General features: G+C 42.2%; 1 protein-coding gene across 5 annotated transcripts in view; it reads left to right on the top strand.

The window, feature by feature from the left end:
* The first annotated feature begins 4,531 nt into the window (after positions 1 to 4,531).
* Positions 4,532 to 19,060, top strand: part of Rasgrp3 (RAS guanyl releasing protein 3) — a 98,567-nt gene continuing 84,038 nt past the window's right edge. For 3 of the 5 annotated variants that reach the window (XM_063261857.1, XM_063261858.1, XM_063261853.1), the window contains exon 1: positions 4,534 to 4,903. The gene's annotated coding sequence lies outside the window, so the exon portion shown is untranslated. Of the gene's footprint in view, positions 4,904 to 4,974; positions 5,983 to 19,060 lie in introns of those variants that run through there. The other 2 variants (XM_063261852.1, XM_063261856.1) reach the window with 2 other exon arrangements.

Genomic DNA, 19,060 nt, shown 5'->3' with positions numbered 1-19,060 from the left:
TTCTCCCAAGTCTGCTTGGCCAGATGTGGATGGTCTGGGTCATCTGTCTCACAGCCTTAAATGTCTGTGACCAGAGGATGAGGAAATGGTTCTGCTTTAACAGCATTTGTTGCTCTTGCAGAGAACCTGGGTTTGGATCCCAGCACTATATGACTGCTCACAAGTCTGCAACCCTAATGCCAAGAGGCCAATGGTCTACTCTGACTTCTACAGGCTTCTGCACCATATGATCATGTGATGCACACATGTACACACACACACACACACACACACACACACACACACAACTTCTGTATTATTTTTTCTGAGATATGGTCTTACTATGTAGCTCTCACTGTCCTGGAACTCACTCTGTAGACCAGTCTGAACTTGAACTCACAGAGATCCACCTGCTTCTGCCTCCCAAGAGCTGGGATGAAAGGTATGGATCACTATGCATGGCATACATACATACATACATACATACATACATACATACATACATACATACATATGTGTGTGTTAAATAAGTGTATGTATATATGTATATTGTATATACATGTATATATAATTGTGTATATGTATATACTTATGTATATAAATGTATATTTCTTTTAAAATCTGTGAACACAGTACAAGTTGGGACTATGATCCCAACTTGATTGGGATTGAATCTCTTTGCATATTGGTAAATCAAGTTCTTACAGTCAGATTAAACCATCCAGTGTCTTGCTGGTGGTCCAAGGGAAACACCATGTTGCTCTAGGCGAGAGTAGCTCGGTGGTTTGTTTTTCCCAGCAGTAAGAGAGGTGGCAGAGGCTGTTGGTCATGCTGTACACAACCATGCTGTACACAAGGCTTTTCGTTTGGACTTTAATTAACTTGCCCTGTATCCTTAAGCAGAGTTTGTACCCCCACAAGTTATGCTGGGAAGTCAGCTGTACTCACTTGCTGCTGTTAATATAAATTCAGTTTAAGCTTTTTACATTGATTCTATAATTTGGGGACTAAGGGACTTATGACCAGGACACCAGTGTGAATTAAAACAAATCTAATCCTCAAACAAGGAAACTGTACAAACAATTAAATCAGTAATCAACCTATGACATGGCTTTCTATCATACTAAAGAGACTGCAAAACACTGAATATCAATTATTGGGAGGATTTCTCCCACATTTCTCCTTCCTCTCAAATACTGCACAAGACAAGGTAATACAGGGCACCAATTCTCTTGGATCCCACAATAGCTTCCATTTGCCTTCAGATGTGTGGCACACACAGATGTGTGGCACACACAGACGAGGATCTGTCCTGCATAGTTTACTCCAGAGATGGCCTTCTTCATGCCAGTGACTGGCTCTACACACAACTTTATGGTTGAGTCAGGAGGCTTTCCTCAATGGAACATGTAACTAGCAGAAACATTTGAATCAGTGTCTATGTGTCAGAATTAATAGACTGTTTAAAAAAACTACAACAGCAGCAAGCATTTATTTTATTCACAACATCAGATTTTAGGGCTGCAGAAGCTGAGTTTGTTCTAGCCACTCACCGTCAGAGAGCCTCATTTCCTTTTGTTGCTCAGATTGTTACACAGAAACTCGTTGTGGTTTAGGTCTGAGGCAAAGTCAGAGGACAACAATAGAGGCCAAAGCCCAAAACAATGAAAAGCAGCCGGCTTGGATTTTCCCACTGAATGTTACCAAGGCTGGGCCCCTCCTTGGAGACAGTATGAATTCTAGTGTCGGCCGGGCTGTTTGTAATCTTGCAAGGTAACTTTAATGTCATGTGTGCTGAGAACTGGGCCAAGTAAAAACGAACTGCTAAGCGACATAAAATGTATTTTAATTACATTAATGTGGAAGTTTTTTTCCCCCGTCTCACTGAGTTTCCGATTCTGTCAGATAGTGAGTAGTAACTTTTACATTTTGCGTTAGAATGTAGAATTCCTGACCTTTAGCCATCTTCTTGCTACTCCTGTGAAAGAGCCATGTAAAGCCTGCATCCTTCTGAGCCTTCCTCGAAGAAGTCCCTATGTGTCTTATTAACATGATACAGCACTTGCGTCGGAGGACGTAATTCAACAGTGACCTGGGGCTCCTGTTCCATGTAGACCACAAGGGACTGTTACCAAAAGCACCTAATTAAAGCTCATATGCACATTGCTCCTCTGAGTAATAGCCTCCAGACCTTTTTGTTTGTTTCTTTTGAGGACGTGGGTTTGGGTTTCTTCTGTATTGCAGGGGCTGAAGTTAATTTTAGGCACCTGCAGTAAGACACATGCTGTGCTCCAGACAACTTTTCTGAAGTAACTCAGAGTGTCTTAACATTAGACGCAAAAGCTTATCTTCTGAATAAGAGTGGCCCGGAAAAACCAACATTTAACTTTTATCCTTACATTTAAAATCTAAAATTCCCTTTACAAGGTAAGATATACATAAACAAGCCCTAAAATCATTCCACAGAGAATCACTTGATATTAATCATGTGTGCCCAGAACTTCTAACGAATGTGTCACTGTGGTAACTTCACTGGTCTTTGAGTGGTTCTTCCAAAAGGTGAGGCAGTTCTGTGTTACATTCATGTTACATCTATGTAACCAGCAACTTGTTGGGGAGTTAAGTGTAGAAAGGAACAGAGACTGATTAGAGATGATAGCCAGGCAATGTATAGGCGTTTCATAGAATCTCGGGAATCTCTGAGTAGTACAGTATTTTAAGTTCTCTTTTACTGAATAAAGTGTTACTTTTTACTGTGTTTTTACAATGCTGGAATGTTTGAACCTAGGACCTCAAGCATGCTATTCCAAGTACTCTACCATTGAGCTACGTTCTTGGTGCTGAATAAAAATTTGAAGCAAGACATATGCAGCTATAACAGCTTAAAAGCTCCAATGTGCATGTGCTAGGAACTAAATTGTTTTCCCATCCCTAACTGGCTTCCCAATCCGCAGAATAAACCAGATCTCATTACCTTGTTGGAGTATGTGGGCTGAACTTGAAGGTGAGAATTGCCCACGAAAGAATGCAGACCAGAGTTGGAGAGAAGGTCCAGTGGTTAAGAACTCACACTGCTCCTGCAGGGGACCTGAATTGAGTCCCCAACACCTGTGTCAGACAACTCACAATAGTTAATAACTTCTGTTCCACTGGATCTGACATCTCCAATATCCAATGGAATTAGAACTCTTGTGTCATACACACACACACACACACGGAATTAAAAAATAAAACTTAATCTTTAAAAATAATACAGACCAGTTTATACTTCCTCGTACTATCACACAAACGGTTCTTTCTCCACATATCAGTATCAGAAGTTAGCTGAAGTTTTAGTTGCCCATCTGATATGTGAAAAATGATACCAATTTTTGTGTTTGCTCATATCATCAATAATTATGAGGGAAGCTGGATCACAAGGAAACAGACAAGTCATTATCAATTAAAATGAACAGAAGACAGAGTTACAAACTGAACTTTGTTGAAGTGTCTGCTTTTTCCACTCACCTTAGACTCAGATGATACATTCCTTTTTTTGGTACCTTGGCTCAAGAAATTCTCCACGTTTTCTCCAAAATGTTTTAATAATTGCTCTGCATGTGTGTGTATGAAGGGGTCACTTTGTGCACAGAGGCCAGAAGAAGTTGTTGGAACTCTCAGAGTTGCAGTTACAGGCATTAGTGGGATGCTGGGCTTATGCCGGTGGTACTGAGAAACAGTTCTAGCCCCCAGGATTGCCAGCAAATGCTCTTAATTGCTGAGTTAAGACCACTTTCCAGCCTCAACATCTATCTATCTATCTTCCTTCCTTTCTTTCTTTCTTTCTTTCTTTCTTTCTTTCTTTCTTTCTTTCTTTCTTTCTTTCTTTCTTTCTTTCTCACTCCAGATTTTATTCCTCTCCTGGTCCACTCTCTTACTGTTCCTCAACATCGTTTTTAATGAGAGGAGAAAATGAACCTGGCGTGGTGGTACATACTTTGTAACCCCACTATCTAAGAGGCAGAGGCAGGGGGATGACAAGTTTGAGGCTAGCTTGGGTTATATAGTAAGGTTCTCTGAGAAGAGAAAAGAAAAGAAAAATAAGAAAGAAAGCAAAAGAATAGAACAGAACCAGGGTCTTCCTACTGGCCCTCAGTCATTTTCCCCTACAAATTTGTCTTCCAGGAAATAAAGGATGCAGTGTGGATCTGTTCATTGTAGTTTACACAGAAAATGAGTATGTTTCCAAATTCAAGCTGATGGGAAGTGACAGCTTCTAGTCAAGTAGAGACTGAGGGACAAGTAAGTCACAAGTCTCCCTAACACCAAAGTTGAATTACTTAGGCTAAATTTACTTCAGTGTGTTTACTGGTAGTGTAGACTTGAAAGGGGCACGCTCACTCATACATGCATAAGCGCGTGCCTGCGCGCTCGCGCGCACACACACACACACACACACACACACACACACACACACACACACACCTCTGACTGCCTTTTGAAATCAAATACATTTCCTGCCTCTTCTTTCCTCAGTACTCACACCAGCAGCTTATTTATAGCACAGGAAAGGGGAAAAAAACAGCGCTCCACTGGAGGCCGGAAAACTAAGTAGGGAAAGAATAGGAGGAAGTGAGCCTGCCATTTAGCCAAACAACCTCTACTTCATTGAGCTCAAAGCCTAGCCCCTTCAAGGTAGTGGTTGTTGGGCATAAATTGGCTTGCAATTCTCTTTCTTTCTTCTTCTGCTTTTTATTTTCTTTGTTTTTACCCTTCACTTTTGAACTGTACTTGAGCAATGGAAGGGATAGCCGCTCTTCCAGGGAGAGCAAAGCAATCACTAGGTGTTCAGGCACATTGAACAGAGACTTTCAAGAACCTGCTGGAAGAAAGAGGATCCACTCCTGTTGTTGAACATCTATTGACGACGTGACTGCGGATTCAGGTATATGTAATTTTTGTGTTTGCCTCTTGATGTGTCTTAACACGTTTGTTTCCTTGGCTTTGCTTATTGGGCACAGGCGGGATTTGTGATCTTAGGGCAGGTCCTACTTTAACTGTAACACAAGCAAAGTAGCTGAAGAGTAGCCAGCCGTCAGCTTCAGGGATGGCATCCTGAGCTTCTAGTAGTAAATGTGTATTTTATGGTAGCTGTTTTCTTGTGGTAACTTCCTCAAATCTCAGCATCATCTATAATGTCATTGATGGTCGTTTTGGAAAATATCTGCCTGACGCGATTTATGCTTCTTGTCGTGCTGATCAATAACCTATCTGTCACTTCTTTGATGAATACTGGCTTAGAATATACTTAATAACCATGTCTTTAAACATAACCAAACCACTGCTGAAGTTATTTTGCTGAAATTTAAGTTTTCTGTACAGTTGTGAAGATGAAAATTAGTCTGGTACAAAGTTTCCTTTCTTGATCTATCATTCGTAAACAATGATGAACCTTCTAAAAGATAAAAGCAACAGCCCGGCCCTGAGCTTTTCCAGTGATAGGAACTATTCACAGCAATTATTCATATCTGAATTCCACCCCCCAGACATTCCTGCTGCATATATTTTGAGGGTCTTGAAAAGTGACCTTGTGTTTAGAAATGGAAAAGTGGGAGGGAAATTAAATAAACCCAGTAAGAGTTGATGATGCTCACAAAAACTTGGAAGGCTTCTGGGGACATTCTACAGGACATTCCTTGCCATTGAGTGAGTGCTTTTGTTTAAATGATGAGCCTGTGTGCTTCCAGGGCAGATAACGTCCACCTTTGTGTGGTAATGACGCTTGTTTGATGTCAGCACAGTGACTGACCAAGAAGTAGGCTCTGCCGGTTGTCAGAGGAAACAGATTGCTGTTCTTTCTGCCCCTCCTGGTTTGAGATTGGTGTGTTTAGAATCTGCAGCAAGAAGATAGCAAAGTTAGAAGCAGAACCATGAGCTTGCCAGAGCTACTGAGGGACCCAGGGCTTCAGTCTGAGTCAAGGAGGCTCTCTTTGACCCTTTGCTCTGCTGAAAGAAATTAAGTGGGTATGTTGTTGTTGTTGTTGTTGTTGTTGTTGTTGGTGGTGGTGGTGGTAGTGGTGTTGGTGGTGTTGGTGTTGGTGGTGGAGGTGTTGTTGGTGGTGGTGGTGGAGGTGATGGTGTTGGTGGTGGTGGTGGAGGTGTTGGTGGTGGTGGTGGTGGTGGTGGTGGAGGTGTTGTTGGTAGTGGTGTTGGTGGTGTTGGTGGTGATGGTGTTGGTGGTGGTGGTGGAGGTGTTGTTGGTAGTGGTGTTGGTGGTGTTGGTGGTGATGGTGGTGTTGGTGGTGTTGGTGGTGGTGGTGGTGGTGGAGGTGTTGTTGGTAGTGGTGTTGGTGGTGTTGGTGGTGATGGTGGTGTTGGTGGTGGTGGTGGAGGTGGTGGTGGTGGAGGCGTTGTTGGTAGTGGTGTTGGTGTTGGTGGTGGTGATGGTGGTGTTGGTGGTGTTGGTGGTGGTGGTGGTGGTGGTGGTGGAGGTGTTGTTGGTAGTGGTGTTGGTGGTGTTGGTGGTGATGGTGTTGTTGTTGTTGGTGGTGGTGGTGTTGGTGGTGGTGGTGTTGGTGGTGGTGGTGGTGGTGGTGGTGGTGGTGGTGGTGGTAGAGGTGTTTTGTTATTTTTCTGACTAGAAATTTGTAAGTCATCCCATGGGAATGGTTCACAGAGATTTTTTTTTTAACAGAAAAAGTGTGACATTTTTGGTTGTACTGTTTTGAAAATGCTTTGGAAAGACAAAGGGAAACACAGTGACTCTAGATGTATGTCTATGTTGATTTTTCAGGGCACCATGATACTTCCAAAGTCCTCTAAATCCATCTTATTCTATTGGACTATCACACATGTGACTCTAGGGATGGTGATCTCTCTCTCTCTCAATAACCCTGATTCTGCTATCACCGAACTTGTCCCTCCCCAAATTGCTAAACAACTTTGCCAGCTGAGCCGATGCTTTGATTAAAGTGCTTCCTTCCTATGCAGAGGAAGACTGAAGTTTCAGTCCTCAGCACTCACACAAACGCTCGGTGGGCTAGCCAGCCAGGTCGGCAGGTCCTTGTTCAGTGAATATATTTGAGGAAGACTCCCTTGTCAATCTCTCATCTTTCTCTCTGTGTGAACACCTACACACCACATATATGTGAAAACAAAAAAGACACTTATGCAGTGAAGACATTTACATATTCACCTTATATGTTTTATGACTTAATACCAATCAGTTAACATGAACAGTAGATAAAGATGATGAGTTTGAGGGTTTATTTTATTAATACGTGTTTTTCATTAGTCGAAGTCTTACTGCTTGCTTTTGGTTTCTGGGGGCCAGCTTAATAAATGTATTCATGAGATTATTTCAAATGCATTTCTTGGGAATTGCTTAATAGCTTCATAGGTTACTTGAGGGATTTTCAGGCTCTCTAGACTTTTCAGTTAGGCAGTTTAGAAAAATTATTGTCAATATTTTTTCACTTTCCTATTAACTAACTGGAGGTGTGTCATCTCTAGTCAAACTGCTACGATCATTATGTGTTTACAGGTTGCATAGAATAGCCTCTCTGGGCCCCAAGTTTCCATAGGAATGAAAGTAGGGTCAAAAGATCACGTGAAACCACAGTGGTGTAGATGTCAGCAAGTATAATCTTCAGCTCATGGGATGTGTAAAAAAGGGTGTGGGCTGAGTCAGGCCAGGGTCAGGAAGCTACACCCATCTTCCATGTGGTCTGAACTTGGGCAGAGAGCAGGGTAGCTCTATGCATTGGGTTCTGTGTTTCTACAGGAGCCCTACATTTCAGATTATGGGTCTTGGCAGACTCCCATTCTCCTCCCTCAAACTTTGCCATCCAAGCTAGCAAGGAGCACCCTCTCACCAAAGCACATCAAGTTCTCCTAGGTGTAAATGCATGTCAGGTCTTGGCACACTCAACATTAAGTTAGAGAGAGGGAATCTGATAGGACACAGGCATCCTGTGTGTGGAACTAAACTAATGATACAGATAATGAAGCCTAGACAAGGAGGACCTCTGTGAGGGAGGCTTGATGGTGTTGTAAAGTTGAGTTGGTTCCTGGAGACCAAGAGTGCAGAAGAGGTGAGAACAAGCACTGTAGGCACGGGGCTGTGAGCCTGGACACAGATGGAGATATGCATGTTCTGCTCAGAGAACAGGGTGGTTAGATGAAATGAGGGATGCTCACTGAAGTGTGAATTTCTGCTAAAAACCAAAGCCAAGCCTACTACCTGCTACCTGACTTCTATGGCATGGGTTTGCACGGGGACGATTGTATCAGTCATTTATAAAACTATTACCTTTTCACCTGAAACCACATTAAATTATGTGTCCTCTCTTTTTAACTCTTCATTCTGGCAACCCAATCAGGGAACTGAGTCACTCAACTTGAGAAGAGCAGAGAAAGAAGGATGTGGGACAGGTGATATGTGTCTGAAAGGAGTTGAGGCCACATTGCCCTGAAGCCTGGGTTCTGAAGCAAATGAAGAATCCATTGTGGACCAACTGACTCACTTTGAATGCTAATTAGGCGTGGCTAAGGGAACAGAGGACAGACTGTGAATCATGTGACTTATGGTCCAATGAAAGGCCGTCAAAGGTAGCTCTGTGTCAGGGAGCGGCTCCGGGGTTTGATCAGAGATGTAGTGAGTTTGAGCGATGGTGGAATAGTCAGGCAGAAGGGCTGCTAGCTGCTGGAAACATGGACTAGCGGAAGAAGAGGGAGGCGAGTTAGGGCGGGAACACCTACCTCTCTCTACCAAGCGTTACTGTGTGTCAGGACGATGATCTCTGTCACCTCATTAGGTGCTCACACCCAGTTCTGGGAAGGTTCCGTTGGTAGTCACCTGTGAAGGGTGAAAGAGTGGAGTGCAGAGGTTGTTTCCAACTGTTCACAGTTCAGGACTACAGCTGCCCACGGACATGGAAAAGGCCACGAGCCTTTGTTCATGCTGTAACCTAGATCCTGGTCCTTTCTTGTTTTAAATTTGAGTAGACGTCATAGAATTCTTCACCTTTGGTTTCACTTAGTATGGTTATATTGTTATCTTTTTCTTAAGACAGGGTCATACTTTATAGCCCAAACTGGCAATCTTGTCTCCGCTTTCTAAGTACTGAAATTATAGGAATGTGTATTATACCTAACTTTATATTTATTATCTGTATTATTTTTTCTCCCTACTATCTCATTTTTTTTCATTTCCCCTTGATTTTCTGGAACAAAAACTGTGCTGGAGAACAAAACAAGGGTGTTCCCCTCCTGTCTCTGTCCCTGGTTACCCTCTAAGTGGGGTTATCTGCTAAACACCCTCAGCCCAGGCCAGAAACAACAGGGGCTAGCCTGGGGCAGCAGGCTTCTCGGGACTCTTAAGAGCATGACCCAGGTTCACAGGATGGCTACTCACTGGGCTGTAGTACCTGTGTTGTTTTGGGGGCTGTTTGTATTAGAGTGCTGGGGAAAGTAAGTCATGAAATTACATATACATTTCAGTGTTATAACACTTGTCTAGTGTATGCAAGGCCCTAGATTGCAGGACTAACACCAGAAAAAGATGAAAAAGTTTAGTACTTTTATTATGCTTAACTCTTAAAAATGATTAAACGTTTAAAGGGCACATGTGAGACTTTATTAACACAACTTCTTAAACACCGCAATATCTTTTAAAGTAAAAAAAAATGAAAAGTCTAACTTAGAAATACATTTCAGGGAACTAATCAAATTCAGACAAAACCATATGCACATTTTTCCTTTTTAATAATTAGCTATTTTTATTTTATGTTTGTATTTTGCTAGTATGTATGTATTGTGAACCACCTGTATGAACCCTCTTAGGTCAGAAAAGGACATTGGGTCCTCTGGAATTGAAGTTAGGGGGAGAGTAGTAAGCTGCTATGTGAATGCTGGTGCCCTCCTTGTAAGAGTGGCAAGGGCCCTTATCAGGTGAGTGGTCTCCAGTCCCTATCAAGAATTGTTATTTGCAACAGACACACTTTATTACTAAGCAGAAACTATAAAAATAAGAGAACTGTTTGATACTATTCCACAATTTTGAATTTTACAGAGCCCTAGTTTCCATGAGTGTATTTAAATGGGCTGGAAAAAGTAATACTTAGTGTTACATGAGAAAGAAAAGGCTATAAGATATTATTGTGATATGGTTAAACATCTCGTACAAACTTTTTATATATGAAATATATATTTCATGTATGTATTCATATGTACATGTGAATTCATATATACACTACTTTATAGCCCGTATCAAACCCCAATAGTATCTATAAGGTAGAGAGCCAAGTCCTATGTCCTGCTGTCAGAGTCGATAATATGTTTGTGCTAATTCAGCTCCCTTTGTGGCCTCCTGGTCCAGTGAAGAGCTGTATCCTGTTTGTGACAGCATAATTTATGATAATGGAAAAGCTTGCCATGCACTGACCAGCTCTATGACTTCAGTTTATTCATTTGGCAACAGGAAACAAAGACCATACACACACACACACACACACACACACACACACACACACACACACACACACACTTTTTTCTCCGCAATTGTTTTGGTAATAATTGACAATTGGAGGAAACGAATGGCAGAAAACAATTATAGGCAGACAAGATGTCAGCAGATCCGGCTGGGAATTTCGGTGGAACCAGCTCGGCTTTATTCTTCCATTCACTTCAGAATCCCACAACGATATCATTGTTTTGTTCTCAATCTACTGCTGAAATCACTATTGTTTTTTAACTAACAATTCTTGGCTGGCAGCACCCACATCACCAATACGTGTTGGATTCAATAATGTGGCAATGTATATCAGGGATTGGTATTTTTTATGATTATTTGACATCGGAGCCAAGGTGAGCTCCTCTCTGCACACAAATCCAGAGCCAATATTCAGCATTATCTCTGATTTTCCTGCACTGGAGTAGCTGCCTGCAGCCCAGACATGAATGGTTAAAAATTTTACTTTCCACTTAACTTGAATTTGGAAGACTCACAGCCATGTTTCTGTTTCGTGAAATGATCTCTTGCCTTTGCTTGGTGGCTGTAGATAGGGCTAGGGGGTGGGTGTGAGGGTTGGGGACAAAAGCTTAGGAGAATGATCCATGATTGTTTCGGCAGTTTGTATGCCATCAAATAGGTGTATTTAGTGACTCCTTGGAGGAAAAGGAAGAGTGTATTATCATCTAGGAAGGTGGAATTCATCTTTTGATGTCTAGAGTCCATAATTGCTGTGTTGGGAAGTATTAAAATTCTGTGCATGAAGAAGCTATGTAAGCATAGGCTGTTATCATCTTTGCCCCAGTTTTATTTGCTTCCCATTAATTCAGTTTGGAGTAAGGTTCTGCAGTGGGTCTGATTACAGCTTTTTATTAGGGAAGCCTTAAGGCAGTGGCCTCCAACAGGAATATAATGTGGACCGCAAGTGAGCTACAGGATTCATTTTACAGCCAAGTGACAGCATTAAAGCGAATAATAAAAACAAATAGGTTAAGTAAATTTTATTTGATTTAACCACCTAGATATAGATCATCATTAATTCAATGTACGATAGATACAAAAACTGCTATTGAGGTATTTTACATCATCCCGTTTTCCCACCATCTTCAAGGTGTCTGATTTTGTTTCCTGCACATCTGTCTGCAGACTGGCTTCCTTTCAAGTGCTCAGGAGCATTGAGTGTCCAGTGGCTGCTGTGCATGGCCACACAGTAACATGTGAGTCATGGTGCATGCAGGACCCACAGTCTCCAACATGCTGCCCAGAGAGCTGGCAACCCTTCGAGGATTCAACTAAAACACAATAGTTGAAGGCAGGCAAAGAAGTGGTGGCTTTTGTCATCCAGTTATTAGAACAACTCAAAGCTCCTTGAGACCGAGTAACTGTTGATTTCTCAACTGGATATACAGAAGAATGGGTCTGTGGAGAGAACCCACTGGGCAAAGTGCTTTCTGAGGAATTCTGAGAACCTGAGTTCGCATCCTTAACTCCCACTTAAGAGCTGGAAGTGGTGGCTTGCCTCTGTAGCACCAGAACTTGGGAGACAGAGACAGACAGATGCTGGGCTCACTGGCCTGCCCGTGTGCCCCACATGGAAAGCCCCATGTTCAGTATGAGTCTGTCTCAAGAGTAGGATGGCAGTCCACAGATTCCTATGGTTGACTCCTGACCTCCATGAGGGCTAGCATACCTGCACACATGCAGAGAAACACTGACATTCAAAACAAATCTGCATTACATATTTGTAATAGACTTTATCTTATCATCATGATTCACGTGAATCAAGGCCTAGAGTAGATTCTTCTACACAGACTGAAACTGAGTTTCAGAGAGCATTTGTGATTTTGTGTTTCTAATTCTATACAAAAGGGAAGACATCTTTAGCAATTAAAATGCACACCCTCATGTGCAGGTGTGTGTGCTCACGTGCACGCACGAGCACGCGCGCACACACACGCACGCACACCACACCACACACACACACACACACACACACACACCACCACCACACATATATACACCACACACACACACACTACACCACACACACATACCACACCACACACACACACACACACACCACACATACACACACCACATACACACACCACACCACACACACACACACACCACATACACCACACACCACACCACACACACATACACATACCACATACACCACACACCACACCACACACACACCACACCATACACACATCACATACACACACCACACACACACACACCACCACCACACACACACCACACACACACACAGCACACACACACACACACCACACACACACACACACACCACACCACACACACACCACACCATACACACACACACATACACACATCACACACACACACACCACACACACACACCACCACCACACACACACCACCACCACACACACTACACATACACACACCACACACACACACCACACCACACACACACACACACACCACATACACCACACACACATACACACATCACACACACATACACACACACACACACACACACACACACACACACACACAGTTCTAGCATTGTGATTCCTTGCTGACGTCTCCCTTGAAGGGTAGGAAGCATGCTTCAATAGTCTTGTGTAACTCTCTGCCCTGGGGACTCCCATGCTAGTCAGCTGGGTGATAAAGATAGATCTGTGTGCTAAATAAGGAGACACAAAAATAAACCTGTGGAAGAGGATATAAACCAGAGAACCCTGTAGGTTCTCATGGCTCTGCCAAAGGCAGGGACCTGGAAACCAGGTCCCTGGAGCCTTGACGAGGAGCCATGGTCAAGTGCAGCAGTGTTATTTGGGGTTCATTCGTTACACAACGGCTTGATTTTGAGGGTACATTTAGAGAAGTCAGAAAAATTCCAGACTCAGAATAAAAGCTCAGATGTCTCAAATGCAAGCAATGATGGTTTGCTTCATGGTCCACACATTGGGAATGCCCCAAAAGCTTGGGGATTTGCTTGGCTTTCTGGATTTACCTTCCCTTTTTTTTTTCTCACAGAAACAGAGCTATAAATAGTGACTAGGCATCTGCACCTAAAATGCCATATGTCTTCAATGAGACTGTTTCAATATGTTTACAGTGTGTGTGGAATGGATCGAGTTTCTGCTTGATAAGTTATTGCTTAATATAAATATTCCTTAAATTATTCATTTTATTTACAAAAGAACATAAGGGTTAATATGGTACTTCTTGTATCATTGATACAATACTCTATATACACAAGCTTTAGCAATATGCTAATAATCGTATGATTGATCAACACTTGGATAATATGTTAATAAATGAAATAGCATGATATGTCAATGTATTTTCACCTGGTATGCTGTAGTGAAGATTGCAGAAAGCAGATGCTGTCCTGAGTTCCAGGACAAGCCTGCAAGGTAAAGTCTATTTGTTTATCTATTCCTATTGGCAGGAAAGCAAATCCATTACCAAAGGATGTGGAAATAGAATCCTCAAAAGAGTCACTTATTTAAGTGACTTGGGGACAAAGTCCGTTTTAGACTCTTATGTCTTACTTTCCTTTCAAACACTGGTCTTGGCTTTCTTTAAGGAAATACTTTTGGCTACGCATTTAATGTGTAGCCATATTAGGACTCCTTTGATTTACAAATAGGTTTTACTGAACGATAGAAAACAGCAGATTGCAGAGGCAATTTAGAATGAAATAGAGAAGCACATTGGCAATCAAACTAAATAAAATTGTTCAGGACTCTTGGGGAGGGGGTGAGGAATGACTCTGGGGTCTGGGTCGGGGAAGGGAAGGGTATACACTCAGCCTTCGCACCCCAATTTTCATGCCTTAGTGATAGCAGCAAGCTGGATCCTGAAGGAATGACATCGTTCTAGGTTTTGGTTTGGTTTTGTTTTACCACTAGTGTTGTGTTTTACAAAAGGATAGGGGGAGAAGGAATATGTTTGGATGTGTAGTCAGGTGTGGGGGAAGGGGGTGCCTCCTTGGGCCCATGCTGAGGAGGAGGAGGAGGAGGAGGAGGAGGAGGAGAAGGAGGGAAGCAGAGAAGTAGAGGGTAGAGGCTGGCCATGAACACGTGGAGAGAGGAGGGAAGAGAATGGGGAGAGAGGGGCAAGAGATGAGAGGACAGAGCAGGAAGGCAAGAGAGCAAGACAGAGCAGAGGGGCAAGCAGCCCCTTTTATAGTATGAGTCAGGCACACCTGGCTGTTGCCAGGTAACTGTTGGGCAGAGCTTAGACAAAATGCTAACAACTAGAAAGTGAGGTAGATTTAAGGAATCTGGGTGGGTTGTTTTATAAAACAGTGAGTCCAGTGACCCACAAGAGGGCTGAGACAGAACTTTGAGATGGAGAATAGAGAACACCTTCCTCTACCTGATTCTCCCTGGGTGGGAACTAAGGAGGTCCCTTTGGTCTGACCCTACCAACAAAGGCAAACAGTGGTGACTGTGCCATAAACGTGCTCTGGAATGTGGCATCTGTGTTTTCCTGCTAAAGCCACCCTAATGCCCTTCTGTCATTAATCAACCCTTTCTAGCATCTCCTTTCTTGGTTTCTTTGACTTTTATTTAGGTCATTGTCGTTCAAAAATCTACATTTCTTCTTGAACGTGATCTTCCTGCTGAAACCCTCGATCTGTCCCCTCCCACCACGGTTTCCTCTTTTCTCCATCATACTTTGAAGTTATCAGATTTGACCTTTGTCTTCCAGCTCACTAAGAACCCAGTCAGAAACGGACTAGGTCAATAATGGTTTTTTCTGCTTTTTACCCTCTCTGATCTGTTTACCTTTTGAGATCCAATCCTTTTCCAGCATCAGACTAGAACCCTGGTGTTCTTCCAACTGTAAACACTGATTGATTGATTGATTGATTGATTGATTGTGTGTGTGTGTGTGTGTGTGTGTGTGTGTGTGTACACGTGCCATAGCTCTTGTGTGAGTTCCGAGGATGCCTTCTGGGGAGTGGTGTCCCTCCATCTTGTTTCGAAGCACGGTCTCTCTTGTTTTTCCCCTGTGCTGTGTAAGAGAGTTTTCAGCTTGATCTCCCTGTTCGTTCTACTCATCTTGCCACAGGATTGCCAGGGTTACAGATGTGTACTGCCACATCTGCCTTTCTAAAAGCGTGAGTTCCAAGTATGGAACTCCGGCCAGGCTTATGTGATAAGTGGTCTTACTCACTGAGCCATCTCCTTAACCCTTCTAACCATTCAAAGAACTTCATCCCGTCCCAGCAAAAGCCATTGTTTCCCTCTTCCCTCTAAATTCATTTTCTGTTCATACACTTGTTCTTTCCACCAGTGTCCAAGTGACATTGTGCTTTGAGAGAACCCAATCTTATATTCTATGTCCAGTTGTCTAGTTGTCTTTAATATCACTCTCCTTAATGTTCCTCATCATCTCAAACAGTGTTCCTGAGATAAGAATCCCATCCTCTGTCCATATCCACTCTGTGGGTTTGGTCCTTGAGATGCTGACGCCAATCCACAAGCTGGGGCCAAATTTCCCAGCATCATGCCCTTCACCTGCCATGAACCCAGCTGGTCACCCTTCCTGTGAGCTGTGTCTCACTTCTTTTTCCAGCACAATCACTTCCATTCTTGTTCATTTTCACCCCATTACTGGACTCTCATGCACACATAGGAAGGGGTCTAGAAACTCCCCAGTTTATAGCTCATAGAAATTGATGCATCTCTTGTAAGATTGGTTTTTTTGTCTGTTTGTTTTTAAGACTGCATATGTAGCCTGGGCTACGCTAGAACTTGCTATATACACCAGGTTAGTCTTGAATTCAAAGAAATCTACCTACTTCTGTCTCCTGAGTGCTGGGATTAAAGGTTGGAAGCACCAAGTCCGGCTAATTTAATTGTTTAAAATTTATTTATGTATGGACAGGGTCTTCTTGTGTACCCCAGGCTGGCCTCCAATTTCAGTGTGTAACCCAGGCTGGCTTCCAATTTCAGTGTGTAGCCCAAGCTGGCTTCATACTTTCAATCCTCCTGCCTCTGTTTCCCAAGTACTGGGATTACAGTTGCACCTCATGATATCCAGCCCTCGTCCATTATAGATTTGTTCGTTTGTTTGTCTGTTTGTTTCATGTTGTGTGGTTGGAAAAGCTACTTGACAAGGTTTCTATCTTTTTTAATTTGTTAAGGCTTGTTTCATGGCCTACCATTGGGCCTATCCTGGAGACCGTTCTGCACTCACTTTACTTAAAAGTATACATATTCCATGTCGTTGGGTAGAATCTATTCTGCTAAATCTACTCAACTTACAGTGTGTTGTTCAGCTCTATCATTTCTACTTTGGTTTTTACCACTGTTGAATGAAGACTAAATTCCTGTGATTATATTGTTTATTTCTACCTTAAGTCCTCTTCAAATATCTGTTTCAATAATAACCACAAGAATTTATAATTCTTAGAGCCTTTTGATGAATTAATTTATCATATAATTCAAGTCTTTTGCCTTTTTGTTTTTTTGCCAAGTTTATGACTTGGCGTCTCCTTTATTTGATACAAATGTAGCTACCTCTGTTCTCTTCACTTAGCATGGAATTGCCCTTAGCACGCCTTTGCTTTCAGAGTATGTGTAAAGCTGACACACGGGACCCTGTAAATGATACATAGTTGGATCTTTGGATTTTCTTCATGTAGTCACTTTATGTTTTTTGATTTAATCCATTTACTTAGCAAGTAACTATTGATAGGTAAGGATTTTATATTGCAACTTTTAGTTGCTTTCTGTTCTTTTGTGTATATGTGACATATGCATGTGTCATCTACCTGTGTGTGCATGGGTATGCTTGTCCTTATGTGGAGGTCACACGTTATGTTGAAGGTCTATCACTTTTTACCCTTTTTATTTTTTTTTTGAAAGAGCATCTTTCACTGAACCAGGAGCTTGCTAATTGGCTAGATTGGTCAACAAGCAAATCCTTGGGATACACCTGCCCTTCACAGTGGTGGGCACAGCACGCCTGATATTTTACATGGGTGATGAGGCTCTGTACTTGGACCACGCTTGTGAAGCAAGCACTTTACAGCAGAGACATCTCTCTAGCCTGGGTCTGCTGTTCTAGAGTCCCCTTGTTTATTCTTCCTCTGAGGTTGACTCCTCTGTGGTTTGATTGTTGTTGTGGTTGCTGAAGGAGTGTGCTTTGATTCCTAACCTTTTACCTCTTGTTTGGTTTATGGGCTTTCCTTTGTAGTTACCACCTGAGGCTTACAGAAAACATCAGATATTATTAGCGATCTATTTTAAGTTGAAAACAATAATGTTTTTGTTGTTACTGATGTCACAACTTACATCATTCTGTATTGTGTGTTTATCAACAAATCAATGTATCTACAGCTAATATTAATATATTTCACATTCTATTTTCACAAATAGTTAAAAGTGGCTAGGCCATTATCATTATGGTATTAGAATATGGGTGGACCCATGTTTACTATGGGCTCACAATTCATCCTTTTGGTCTTGTGATGGGCAAAAGTGAGTCCATTCTGTTGGAACCATATTTTAAATGTCAGAATTTGATAGTTTTTCAGCCAGTCGTGTGCAGCATTTACTGTGTGATGATACTGGGTGGGGGCGATGAGTGTATGACTACAGAACATGATTATAGAACCAGACGCATTATTATAGAACAAAAAACTGGCCCTCTATACCCTACTGTGTTGTCTTGTTACAGTGCTTGGAAGGTTTGGAGAAATAAATGGTTTTTGTTATTGTTGTTGTTGTTGTTTTGAGTTTCAATATTTTTGACATCTGATGAGCTTTTGAGGGATGTAATCTCATTGTAAGCTGGGAGAGTATCTGCATCCTAAACTTGACCAGGTTATTTTTTAACAGGGATGAGTTCAATATCCTTAAATTTTATTTGTTATTTTGTTGGGGGTGGTATTTTGTCTGCCTGTGCATGTCTATGCTCAATACCCTCAAAGGCCAGAAGAGGGCATCAGCTTCACTGGGCTGGGGATAGCAGTTGTGAGCTGCCACGGTGGGGCTGGGGACCAAACCCTGGTCCTCTGGAAGAGCAGCAGTGCTCTTATCTTCTGGACCATGGCTTCAGTCTCCAGAGAGGAGTTTTATACTTTCATGTAGCTTGATAATAACTTTTTAGCTCCTAAGGCATGTCTAATTGGTGACGAACCCCCATACCTGCTGTGTCTGGGGAGGTCCTCTTTACCTTCTTCATATCTGAAAGATGGTCTTGCCAGGTTTCTTTTGTTCAGTATCTTTGGTTGATGGATTTTTTTTCTTTTAGCCTCTCTATACATCATTCCATTTCATATGGCCCACAAGGTTTCTTCGGAGAAACGTGATGATTGTCTTCTGAAAGTTTTCCCTTTATGTGATGAGTTGCTTCTCTTGCTGCTTTTCCACGTTACCTTTGTCTTTGAGTTCTGAGACATGATTACATTGTGTCAGTGTGACGATCTCTTCATATCTTAACTTCTTGAGGTCCACTGACCTTCAGGGATCTGAATGCTTATTTTTCTGTCTAGATCTTAGAAAGTTTCTGTCAACTCAATAATGCACTAAGGGATTCACAGAATGCTTAGAGAAAGCAAACAGGGCAGAA

This window comes from Rattus norvegicus, chromosome 6 (assembly GCF_036323735.1).
Source record: "Rattus norvegicus strain BN/NHsdMcwi chromosome 6, GRCr8, whole genome shotgun sequence".
NCBI classification, from domain to species: domain Eukaryota; kingdom Metazoa; phylum Chordata; class Mammalia; order Rodentia; family Muridae; genus Rattus; species Rattus norvegicus.
The sequence above is the reverse complement of the archived record's forward strand: the minus strand, read 5'-3'. Positions and strand labels throughout refer to the sequence as shown.